Raw genomic sequence first — 11,310 nt, forward strand, 5'->3', positions numbered from 1 at the left:
CCCGAGAGCGTAAGGGTCAGGGGCCAGGGCAGAGGAGGCTGCAGAGGGGAGGGGGGGGGCAGGTATCCGCAGCCTTTCAAACCCCGCTGCACCCCTGGCACGACTCCCCCCCCAGGGGCTCTAACCAGCTTTCTGCACAGGCCTGTATCGAAGGGGTATTCACCTCACCGCACCGTCCCAGGGACACACTGACACCCATGGGAACATTTATCTCCTCTCCAGCCAGGAGCGCGATGCCTAAGCAGCCACAGGGCCCTCCCCACTTCTCGGGCAGCGAGTCCGGGGGGGGGGGGCCTCATCTGTGCAGTGGGCCCGTGCAGCCCTGGCCCCCACATGAAAGAGGGCTGCTCCTGAAGAGCTGGACACGTCTTCTGCAGATCACAGGATCGTTGCCAGCAATGTGAGCCCTCTCCTAGAGCCACCGCCTCTATACTGGTTCCAGATGCTCTCTGGGCAGAGGAAGAGAAAAATCCCTTCAGGACGATGAGGGAAAGCATCACCCCAGGTAGGCAAAAACACGAGGCACGGAGAGCTGCCAGAAGGCCCGAGGTTGACGCGTTGGATCGTACTTGCAGATGTGCTCATAGTTATTGCCACCATGCAACATACAGGAGATGTGGCATAGTGGCACATTGCCATGCACGTGGCTGGCATGTGTTTTCGTTGCCTGTTTACGTGTGGCATTTGGGGACTGAGTCCTCTCAGGGTGCGTGTGGGCACACGTGCGTGGCCTGCTGGATTTGAGAAGGGCTCGCTGCATGGTGGAAAGCCCTTTCTTACCCATCTGCTCACTCGAAACCCTCGTAGCTTTTCTCTTGCTTGTGGCACCACGTTATTTTTGGAGGGAAAGCTACGGAAGTAGGTGGGATAAACTTAACATTGAGAAGATACGTTTTTTGGGGGGCATTTTACAGGGAGATAGCTTTGTCTGTGTTTAACAAAGCCATTAAAAAACATTGTGTCAAACATAGCTGGGCAAGTCAGCCTATGCCAGATGGGGAGGGAAGGCCATGGAAAAGTCTCATGTTACGACAATGACAATATTTTATGGCAGCAGCCGTTACAGCTTTTAAGCAAGTGAAAAGCAGTTCAGTTTCTTGCCTGATTTTGTGGGCAGAACTGGTGGATGTGCAGCAGGGAATGAGCTGTGTACAGGTCCCATTCCCACCCCGGTAATGGCTGTGACTCTTGTGGGGGGGCTTCTGGCAGCAACACGCGTGACAAAGTCCGCCGGGCAGCAACATGAAGTCCGTGGGCCAAAGAAGAATGTGATGAGGAGGACTTGTGCAAACCTTAGCATAATAGCCTCCATCCCACAGGTGCACACAAACACCCACCCACCCACCAGATGCTATACAAAAAAAAACCCCCAAAAGATGTCACCTTTTGAAATTGTTTTTACACCCTGAGTTGTCAAATTTCTTTCCTGATTGCTCTTCATTTTAGAAAGAGATTCTTTAAGAATACATTCTTAAACTGCAGCATCTTTCAAATTGACTGTGAATGCACATGCCCGGTGCCTTGATACATAACTCTCCCAAGTTTCTTGCACTTAAATACCCTATGTGAAGATGCCCACAAACCTTTCCTACTGGCCCTTCCTCACAGAGAAGGGGCATTGCCGCGGTGGAAGCCCACCTAGGATCCCCTTGCTAATTATAATCTGCAGCTCGCTGGTGATGGCAGGGGTGGCTGCCTGCTCCCCGTTACCCTCCCACTTGATTGCAATTTAAACCACTCTTTCTTTCAGCTTCCATCAATAGGCGGACACAAGGTGGATGTCAGCAGCAGGCTGGGGGTGGTCGCAGGCGACATGGCCGGTCCCTGCCTCTCTGCCCAGGTTAATCCCTTGTCTTCTTGGGAAGGCTGGGGAAACACTCACCTCCCACGGCCGGGGCGGTTGCGCTCGGAGAGGGGCGATGCAGCTCAGGCTGCGCGATTGCTGCCGGCCCTGCTGAGGATGCTGTTAAAATCCAGTACCGGGGCTTGTGGCAACACCTGTGCTACAAGAAGAGTAACGCCATCCTCCCAGGATAGCCGAGGGGACTGGGATGCTGGGCCCCCCCCCCGAGCCCAGGCTAGCGTCGCAAGTCAGCACCTCCCGGCCGTGCCTACACCAGGAACCGCAGCAGGACGCGGGCACCAGCCTGGCCACGGACGGCTCTGCCTCTGCCGTGCTGGCCGGAGCTGATAAATGCCTTCCCAAGCAATGCTTGGTCATGGGCTGAGGACAGTATCTGCTCCAAACGGGCAGTTCTGGTTGTGCCCACACGGTTTTGGGGAGGGAGGGGAAGAGAGGAGGGGAATTAGCAGTCACGCTGTGCCGCTTGGCCCCGAGGCTGGAGAAGGGTTCCCAGCTGGTTCTGCAGACTGGCAGCGATGCAGCCACCAGAGACCACCCACCACTTACCTAAAGCTTTTTCTCTTCCATAAAGCCTCTTCCCCACTGGGGAGGTCGGGCTGTGTTTGGCTTGGATATGAAAACCAGCGCCTCTCCCCTCAACCCGCTGAGCCGCTTTGTCCCCCTGAATTAGTCAGCGTTACTTTTAACTCATTGAGTAGCCTGGATTAGAGCCAGCCGGCCGATGGGCTCTTGCCCAGACGCAGGTTTGCGAGTCAACGGCACCAGGACTTCGGTGAGGTCCAGCCCGTGCCAAAGATCTTATCGTTCGTCCTTCGGAGGAGCCCGGAGCAGCCCTGTGTGCCCGGTGGCCCCCGCACGCGTGCCGACGAGCGGTGATGGGGCAGGCGCCGGCTGGAGCTGAGGGGCTGCTCTCCCGGGCAGCCCACGGGGTTGGTGTATGAGGCAGCCCCTAGGAAGGTGGGGAGAGGGTTTTACTTCTTTAGACAGCTGTTAAAATGTTTTCATTTAATCAGCCACGGTATGTACGCCTCAGTTAAACAGCTGGCATCCGAGCTGATACGCGGGGATGTGTAATTTTGATTCCTACCTTTCTGTTTCAAAGCTGTGTCGTTTTGAGCACTTTGATCCAAAGACTAAACTTATTGTGGCATATTTATGTAGATGACATTTTCATTCGCTCCTTTATTTATTTATTTTTGCAAAACACATCACTGACAAGGTTTCTAGTGCCAAGGCAGTGGTGCTCCGTGAAGGAAAACACACGGTCCAAACTCCAACGCTTGCGTGTGCTGCAATAGCTCTGTTTTATACACATCACGGGCTCAAATTGCAAGAGCAGCGGCAATGTGCGGAAGAGCACATGCAGAAAAGGGAAAACTGCACTGGGGGTGAGTGACAGTATATTTAACACTGTGTCCCAGTGGACTGGCTGGTTTTTGTAAAGGATTTTTTTTTTCTAGAGTTTTGCAATTCTTTCTGGGTCTTTATGGCAATTTGGCGCTTGCGCCCCTCTCTCTGGCAATATCAGAGTGCCTCATGGTATTTAGCATACTTATCCCCACAACATCCCCGAGGAGGCAGGAACGTGCTGCTACCCCACCCTACAGCACAGGAAAACAGTGAAGTTTGGGATGGATAAGGAACTGTAAAGAAGTCTCCCAAGTCCTAGGAGAGCGCTCAGACCAGGGGACCAACTCTGCCCCATCTGACAGCACCTCCAAAAAGCTGAACCAGTAATGTCCTTGAATATCTTACTCCCAGGACACAGAGAGTATGACATGCCCAAGGAAACACCCATTCACCTACAGCAAGAAGTGGTTTATTATCCCAGCAGCAGCACAGCAGTTGTTTTTAAAGCTTGGCCTCAGGAGGACGGCAGTGAATGGCGAAAGCCGACTTCCCTCGGATTTGGGTCTTTTGGTTGGGTTCTCTGGTGTCAAATAAGGCACAAACTCCAACTGATGCTTTTCCCAAGGATGGAGTGTTAATAAAACCTCTTGCCTGCAGCAGGCTTTCTGGTACATGTGTGATTTTCTGCCTTTTCCCTCGTGTGGGACGCACATGGGGTCTGGCCCCTCTGTCAGCTGCTTCGCTGCACAAAATCTGTGGGGATATATTCACAGTTAAGCCCTCTCCCTATCTTTTCCACTGGTCTGAAGTGAGCTTAAAACAGTTTTTAAACCAGTTTGAGGCCGTGGGAGGCACAGACAGAGGTACAAACGGACAGGGACAGCCATGTGGAGTGTGGTCCCTCAGGCCCTGCTGAAGAAGCCAGGCTCCCATCCGTGACTGAGCCACCTGAAGAACAGATGCTGCTCGGGTGAACATTTCGACACCCAGAGTACCTCCTTCCCCCTTTCCTGCCCCCCAGACCACCTCTGCTGCAACGGTCCTCGTCCTCCCAAGGCAGCAGCAGCCTGACTGCAGCTCTGCTGTCTGAGGCCGGCTTTAATTAAGTGGGTCCTCCTGCACATGGACACGCGTGAACACAAGCAGCCCCGTTACCCACGTGCAAACGGGCGCTTCGTTTCTGTAGCAATGTTTTTAACGTCCTCACCAATAGTTTTAGAAGGTCTTGGAGTTCACATTAAGAGAGCTCTGGCTGATGTTAGATTTAACTGAGAAAAGTCAAAAAGTTAAACTGAAAAAAAGTTGCTCCTTAAAAAGCAACAGAGGCATTGCCAGGGCTATTCAGTTCTCATCTTTAGAAAAGACCCTTTGATTCATACACCTCCAAGTCCAGAATCCCTGGGAAGGAAGCGCTGACACCGACCCTTCCTTCGCCCCCCCAGATCCCTCCATTCCTCCTTTGCCCTTCCAAATATGCCTATGGGTGTTTGCGAGCAAGTTTTCTGGCCCAGAGGAAATCAGCAGCTGACCTGGCTGCTGGTGCTGGGCTGCTCTGTTAGCTTTTGTGCCAGAACTCACCCAGTAAGATCTCAACCGGGTGTGATTTAGGCATGACAATTTTTAAACTGTCCTTGGTTAAGTAAATTAAAAACAGAAGCCGTTTACCACATAATGGTACCCTGCACATCTGAAAGAGGAAAACCACCTGCAATTACAAGAGAAAGGCCCGATATAACAATTAATGTGGTTCATTTTCAGTCCAGGCTTTCTAGGAAGAGGATGCTGCTCCACCTTTCCTCTCATTTCAAATTTACAAGCCTGTCCTTGATGCGGGAAAGAACTGTGCTCAGATTAAAGCCAAATACGATAGACCAACATCTCAGAACACGTGTAGTTCTTTATGTTGAGGTATCTGTAGGCACTTCTGGCTGGCATTTCATCACACCTCAATCTTCTTTCTACTGAGGCAGAATCACTGTCATAAACTGTAAAACAACATTGCTACCTTACACTCTAGGCAGTAAGCTGTAACTAAAATGTGCACGTGCAGCCTGGTCTTTTTTGTGCCAAATACCTCTGCAATGCCAGCTGTATAACAGTGTCATGTTTTAGTCATCGCATTGCCCCGCTGACACCCCCAGGTTAGAAGTACTCCACTTTTCTGAAGCTGAAAATACTCCTGGAGTACAAAGGTGCCAGAAGAATATCAATTGCAATTACAAATCTGAACCAAATACGTAGTATTGTGGCCTTTTCAGTATTACATTTCTGTGGCAAGTTTTTCCATTGTGCATCGTTCAGTCATGTTGGGACAATTTGTTAAATAATGTAGAGGCACTTCATCATGGGACAACATTTGAGGTGATTTACAGTTCTGTCTTTTAGCAGCACACCTGTAAATTGCTATAAATAATGCTAACCCCTATTAAGGAGACATCAGGGTGCTTCCAGGCTGAGAGAATTAATGGGGAGGCAGTTGTGGATGATACTGGGTAAAATCACTACCAGTTTACAACTGATTGGGTCGCTCCGATATACAGATCTGCTAGCGTGCCGCACAGCCAGGCCTGAAGATGAAGGTCCGAGTTTCCGAAGGGCAGAGTTTGGAAGGCATTTAGCAGCAGGTTGGTGTACAGAGATCAGTGATATCCTAGGCTTAAGTACCTTTGTTTTTCTTGAGGGCGTAACGTAACTTTTACAAATCAGCTGTTTGCAGCAAAGTTTAATTAGAAATAGCTCATCATCTTTACTTCTCATCTGTATCAAGCCTTCATTCGGCAGGCATACAAGGTTAACAATGAAGGAAGGCTACGAAGCAGACGGACCAAAATCCCAGGCTATAGTAATACGAAGCAAATCCTGCTATCTATCTCAAAGGGTGCTGACACCTGAAAACTAGGGAAAACAGTTGTGAATTCAAGTATGAACACAGATAAACAGAACTTACCCACTTTTCATATGCACAAAGCCAATGAGTTTAGTCACTTTTCAGCAGTACAGCACAGTTTCATTTTTCCTAGGGATGTAAACAGCCGCACGATCATTTTGGAGACATGACTTACCTTTGGTTAGTAAGCGGTTTCAGACAATCAGAGAAAAGAGGCAGTGGTTCCTCGTAAAGAAGAAACTGCACGTGCCAACTTTTTGGCAGGTGATGTGAGGTGAATGAGCTTCTGCAGAACCCAATGTTAAACAAAATTGTGAAGACAGAGGGGAGACTTTGAATGAAGGGGAAGAAGGAAACAAATGAGGACAAGGAAAAATGGGGAAGAAAGTGCAAAAGGGAAAGGAATACAGCAGGTTCAACATCTCAGTTTTACTGTAATTTGTCTTTGGGTTCAACCCAAAGCCTTTCTGCTGGGGAGTGAGGTTCCGACTTAGTTCTGGTGTGAATATCCACCTACCTGATCAACAGATCTTTTTTTTTTTAAATGTTGCAATGCTGCATGTGGAAAAGGGTGAGAAAAGAGGATCAAGCTCCTAACCAAGGAATCAATCATGGCAAAACAGACAAAATCACGGAAAGTACTTTCCCCCCAAAATGGGTGATCATTATGCAGGGGTGCAAAAGGACAGCTAAGGATGGCAGGACCACTTTAAACTACGAAATAAACTTTTTCAGCTCATAGCACCATTATGAACACTTGTGTTTCAAAGGTGTTGAAGATGATTTACAGGTAGAAATTCAAAAGACCTGAGTACAATCATCAGGAAGCAAAGGTGTGAAGACACATAATTCAGGGCCACCACATGCAGATTTTTACTTCTGCTTGCAATATCTGGGAAGGCTTTGAAGCCTTTGCCTCAGAAGTCAAGAGATGACCCGAGAATTGCAGCTTCCGTTACAGGAAAGCTGTTGCAGGAAAGAGCTTTAGCATACACTCTGAACAAACTTCAAAGTCTCAGAAACCAGAGGAAAAAGTAAAAGGGCCTCAGCCTGTCTTCATTGAACATAGCTCTCAGGAGGACTTCTTGACCTATACAATGATTTGAGACAACACTTATGATGACCGTATTTAAAGCAGACTATGTACATGTGCTAGTCTCACAGAAGATGAGAAAAAACCTGAACTACTACATGAAACTTTTTGTCCATTCATAGAGCTTGGTGAAGCCACTGTAGCACTACAAAAGGCAGAGGAAAGCTTTGCTATGTTGTGGAGGATGAATTCATGCAGCACAGCCTTGTAGCTGGCGTGGGTCCTCTTCTCTGTGGGGTGTAGCTGTTACTCACCAGATGTGGCCACCTCCAGGCAGCTGCACGCTGGGCCAAATGCTCTGAACTACGCCTGGGATTTGGCTGAAGCGAACTGGCTCTATTTTAGAGGTGTGAAAGCCTCTTTCTGGCTCACTTAGTCGATACCGTGACAGGCTTATCATGTGCAGCCCAGGAGTCTGGCCTTGGTTTCACAGGCTCTTTCAGCTGATGAAGACCACTGTATATTTCCAGCATCTTTTTCCTTTGAAAAAATAGTTAACTCCACTCTCACTCACAGTCCTGAAGATATTTCACTCGTGTCTGATATTAAGAAATGTACAACAGGGACCGCAGAAATGAATCACACCATCTGATGGTGAGATTAAACCCAGCAGCTTTCAAGGGAAAGTGCATTGTCTCAGTGATGGAAATACCGCAGCTCCCTACAGTGGGATGTGGGATCTGGGAGAAACAGAGGGGGTGAGTAAGGCAAGCATACTTTTTGCAAATATATTAGTTTAGGTTTTTTATTCTTTTACTTCGCTCACCTTCACAGCCTGGGTTTTATTTACTTTGCATAAACTACCAAGTTTTCTGGCATGGATGGTCTCAGAAAGTAATTTTCTAGGCAGGTTTTCTAATCGGGAGGAAGGAGGAAAAAAAAATGTAGAACATGACTTACACGAGTGACCTCAACCAGCAACACTGATTGAACATTGCCTGCTCCGAGGCGGTTTGGCGCGTGTGGATGCACGCAGCTTGTGCCAGCACAGCACTCCTGGTCCCCAACTACTGTGCCAAGCCTGGTACGCACGAGTTATCACAAAGATGGTGCCTAGTCCCAACATCTTACAGTCTAACTGGCTCCTACTGCACTTAAAATAGTCACTCTGATCCTTGACATCTTTCCTGCCCCTGCCAGAGTCACCTTTGCTGGCCTGCAAGTTTGTGTTTCAGGAGATGGAGCTGGCTTGGTCCAGGCTGGTTTCGCACAAGGGTTGTCAACTGTCTGGCTCGTGAGAACTTCCCCTACAGGCACATCACTAGGACTTGTTTGTGGTGTTGCCCCCCTAGTTATTCAGAGTACGCAGTGCCAACACTGATTGTATTCCTTTTGTAGAGCCCCAAGCTCCGGTGGCATGGTACGTACACAGCCACTTGGCTGACCTACAGCCGTCATTTTAAAAAAAAAAAAAAAAAAGCATTCGCCACATAATGGAGCTGCTGACTGCCATTAGAGCCTTGATACGACCAGCACAGGAGCAGTTACATTTTACAAGCCTGCGCGGGTGTCCACTCACCGCTGGCTCTCCGCACATGATCTACTCTGTTGTTGCTGGCGAGGCCAGATGCACCCCTCCCTGCCCCCCCCGGGAACAGTGTCTGCTAGTGCTGGATTTCAGCGTGACAGGAAGAATTCAAAGTGCCATAAATCCTCGCCCCTTTCTGCTTAACTGTCCCCATCTCAAGCAGTTGTTTAGCCATTTCTGCCAAATGCACTGCAAAATGTGAATGCATCGGTGATATTGCTCTCCCAGAACAGAGGCCTGGAGAGGCGAAGTATAAGCAAAGGCTCTAATTCATCAAAATATTCTAATATCACAGAGCTCCTCTGAGAGTATCAGGGCTCAGCAGACATGAAAGCTCATTGCAATTCAGAATGTAAAAGTTAAAGGGGCTGCTGTGAGAGAGTGGGGCCTGGAGACAGAAGCCAGGTAATCCTGAACTTCCCTTATCATAAATAAATTTTGTTTTAATCTGTTCTGTGAGCCTGGCATGAGCCCGGTCTGCCCAGAAAGCAGACAGCAATGCCAGGGAAACTGATTTCCTGGTACTCACGTGGAAGGGGAGAGTGTCTAATTTTCTCAGCCAACTGATGCTGAGGAGCCGGGAGGCAGACAACTCTTATGAAAGAAAACAGGAGAAAATAACAGTGACCACCACGCTTCAGGGAGGGCTCGCTGAAGACATTTTTAGAGGCACTGCTGTGGTCAAGTCCAGATTCAAGCTACTTCAGTTATAAATGGTGAACTTGTGGCCAGATGGGGCAAGGTTTTCTGAAAGAGCTCAGGAAGACCAGGGAGCAATGTTGTCAGGGATAGAATAGCTCAGTGGAGGAGGTAGCAACCTTTCAAAGGTGATATACCTCTGTATATGGATATGTATGTCCCAAACTGGTGGCTAAACGTGCCAGTTACAAAAGCTGGTGTTGAAGGAAGCTGCCTCCCAGAGACAAGGCTTACCTCTCACCAGTCTGTCTGGGGTAGGAGATCCCAGTCCTAGCTGGGTTCAGAGCTGAGTGGGAGCCAGGAGCTATTGCCGCTCCCAGCTGCTCCTCCTAGGATGCTCAAGCTCCCAGCCCCTGGGTCTTTCATGTGCTAACTGAAAATCTGCTGTCCCCTGGTTTTCTGTCTACCCATATTGCAGGCGGCCAAGCTGCAGAACTGAGCCGGAGAATGGGGAAGCTGCTGGGACAACTTGAGACTCCCCCCCTCCCCACCTGCCCGGTGGTCCTACAAGGAGCTGAGCAATTCTTCTGGGGCTGCACACCCTCAGGGACTTCACGTAGGGCCATCACCAGCACCTCAGATCTCACCCGGCGTTAGCCGTGCTCGAAAGCTGCTCTTGTTGCAAAGTTGTCTGCCTTTCGTGTGGTAAGGAAACAAGCAGGTAACTTCATTGTTAACCTCAGTGAAACAAACCTACTCATTCAGCAGGGACGGGGACAGGGGATTTTAGGTACTAAATTGCTTTCTCACCTATTGAGACTAATTCCTCCAAGTCAGCATTGCAGCAAGTGGGTATGAATGTGGGACTCACTTTGTCCAGCCCACGGATCAGCTAGGATTAAGCAGCAAGCTTTCCATTCAAGGCACACTTGCACCTTTTTCTCTTTCTCCTCCTCTGCTCAATGGGCTTGAGAGCTCACTTGACCAACAGCCATTCTGGAGTTTTATTCTGTAGTTTTAAAAACTAAACCTTAAAAGTTTAGGAAGAGAAGTTTATCTCCTACGGTTAAACTCCCAGCAGTGTGCTTTACCATCATAGCTTCTGGGCTCCTTCATGCTCAGCATCACTCTTCAGTGATACGTCTGTGTTAAAAGAAGACTCACACGTGGAAATATTCGTTAAGGTATTTATTTGTTTATCTTCAAAGACAGCACATACATTCTATCTACTTGTAAGCATAAGTGTGGCAAATATAGAGATACTATGAAGTTATGCTGTCAAACAAGACACAGTTTTGGAAAAAAAAAAAAAAATTGTCCTCATTCTTTTCTTTGTAGGACCTGTCTTCAGAAATACCTGACTGAATCTCAGGACAAAGTCCTTGATATACACCACTTCTGAAGGCTGATGAGTTCTCACCTCATGTGTAGTAGCTGAATCTCACATAACTACTTAAGCCTTTAACCTATTTCTTGCATTTTTACATGTATATTATTGTTTCTTCCAGTTACGCCCTACTTTTTCCTAGCAGGAAACTGAAGTGTGGCTTTAGTAAATACCTATCATTGATCTTATTTATTCCATCTATTTCTAGGTAATTATATATGGTGTATTTCTTAGTCTATGTTCGGACGGCCTATTACGAGATGAATGGGTTCCTTCCAGAATGGCAATGACCTTTATGTGACTCAAACATTAATTTTCTAAATGGCTTCACAGGTGAAATACCTTATATATCATCATAATTAACAAGATATACCCTATTAATGGTCAGAAAACATGCTTTTCATAATTATAAACAGAATCCTTTCTCAGGTACAACCTTCCCCTCTGTTATGCATTGTTAGTCAATACTATCTGATACATCCACAGTGAAACCTGCTAAAACACTATTCAAAAAGCGGTCTTACTTGCCAGTCTCGCATACCTTAGGCACCCACAAGACGTA

Source organism: Haliaeetus leucocephalus, unplaced genomic scaffold, assembly GCF_000737465.1.
Source record: "Haliaeetus leucocephalus isolate CR32 unplaced genomic scaffold, Haliaeetus_leucocephalus-4.0 Scaffold21, whole genome shotgun sequence".
NCBI lineage: Eukaryota > Metazoa > Chordata > Aves > Accipitriformes > Accipitridae > Haliaeetus > Haliaeetus leucocephalus.